Here is a 2,080-nt window from a genome sequence, read left to right as displayed (position 1 = left end):
CTAAGGTAAGTCTATGGTAAGTTTCTTCATTTCGTTCTTTGATTATTCCTTTAGTGCCAGGCTAGAGTAGCTAGAATGCCTCCGGAGTCAGTCGTGTGTTCATCTTGTGAGATGTGGGAGTTCTGGGAGACCTCCAGTCTCCCTGATAACTACATCTGCACGAGGTGCATCCAGCTGCAGATCCTTACAGACTGTGTTAGGGAACTGGAGCTGCAGCTGGATGACCTCCGGCTCCTACAGGAGGACGAGGAGTTCATAGATAAGGGCTAAAGGGAGGCAGACACTCCTAAGCTGCAGGAGGTAGGTAGCTGGGTCACTGTAAGGAGAAGGAAGGAGAATAGGCAGGTACTGGAAAGTACCCCTGTGGCCGTTTCCCTCAACAACAGGTATACTGCTTTGGGGGTGGGGGTGGGAAACGACCTACCGGGGAAAGCCGCAGCGGTCAGGTCTCTGGCACTGAGCCTGGTTTTGTGGTGCAGAAGGGAAGGAGGGAGAAGAGCAGAGTGGTGTGATAGGGGATTCCATAGTAAGGGGAGCAGACAGGAGATTCATTGGACATGAAAGAGACTCCCGGATGGTATGTTGCTTTCCGGGTGCCAGGGTCAGGAGTGTCTCAGATCGAGTCCACAGCATTCTGAAGGGGGAGGGTGAACAGTCAGAGATCGTGGTACATATTGGTACCAATGAAATAGCTAGGAAAAGAGACAAGGTCCTGAAGAGGGAATGTAGGGAGCTAGGTAGGAAGTTGAAAAGCAGGACCTCAAGGGTAGTAATCTCTGGATTGCTGCCTGTGCCACGTGCCAGTGAGGGTAAGAATAGGATGATTTGGCAGATGAATGCGTGGCTGAGAAATTGGTGCAGGGGGCAGGGTTTCAGATTTGTTGATCATTGGGATCTCTTCTGGGGCAGGTACGACCTGTACAAAAGGGACAGGTTACAGCTGAACTGGAGGTGGACCAATATTCTTGTGGGCAGGTTTGCTAGAACTGTTGGGGAGGGTTTAAACTAGTTTGGCAGGGGGATGGGAACCTGAGTGATAGGTCAGAGGTTGGTGCATTTAGTGTACAAGTAGATGCAGCGTGTAGAAAGACTGAGGAAGGATAGGCAGTTGAAAGGGCAAAATTACAGTCAGTTGGATGGGCTGAAGTGTCTACTTTAATGTGAGAAGTATCAGGAACAAGGGTGATGAACTTAGAGCATGGGTAAGTACGTGGAAGTATGACGTGGGCATTACAGAGACTTGGCTGTCGCAAGGGCAGGAATGGCTGCTGGATATTCTGGGGTTTATATGTTTTAAAAGGGACAGGGACGGAGGTCAAAGAGGTGGGGGAGTGTCTTTGCTGAGCAGGGCAGTGTCACAGATGTAGAAAGGGAGGATGTCTTGGAAGGATCGTCTACTGAGTCAGAAACAGGAAGGTAGCAGGGTCAGAACAGGGTTGTTATCGTGGGTGATTTCAACTTCGCTAATTTGATTGGCACCTCTTTAGTGTAAAGGGGATAGATGGGACAGAGTTTGTTTGGTGTGTACAGGAAGGATTCCTGACACAGTATGTGGGCAGGCTGACTAGAGGAGAGGCCGTACTGGACCTGGTACTAGGCAATGAGCCTGATCAGGTTTCAGATCTCTTGGTGGGAGAGCATTTTGGAGAGAATGACCATAATTTCCTGACCTTTACCATAGCCTTGGAGAGGGATAGGAGCAGTGATATGGGAAAGTATTTAATTGGATGAGGGGAAATTATGATGCTATTAGGAACTTGGGAGCATAAATTTGGGAACAGATGTCCTTGGGGACAATGGAAATGTGGAGGTTGCTTAGGGAGTACTTGCATGGGGTTCTGGATAGATTTGTCCCATTGAGGCAGGGTAAGGATGGTAGAGTAAAGGAACCATGGTTGACAAGCGATGTAGAACATCTTGTCAAGAGGAAGAAAGAAGCTTACCTAAGGTTTAGAAAGCAAGGATCAGACAGGGCTCTGGAGAGTTACAAGGTGGCCAGGAGGGAGTTTAAGAATGGACTTAGGAGAGCTAGAAGGGGGCATGAGGAGGCCTTGACGTGTACGATTAAGGAAAACCCCAA

The sequence above is a fragment of the Pristis pectinata genome, chromosome 29, assembly GCF_009764475.1.
Source record: "Pristis pectinata isolate sPriPec2 chromosome 29, sPriPec2.1.pri, whole genome shotgun sequence".
NCBI lineage: Eukaryota > Metazoa > Chordata > Chondrichthyes > Rhinopristiformes > Pristidae > Pristis > Pristis pectinata.
This window is presented reverse-complemented; position numbering follows the sequence as displayed.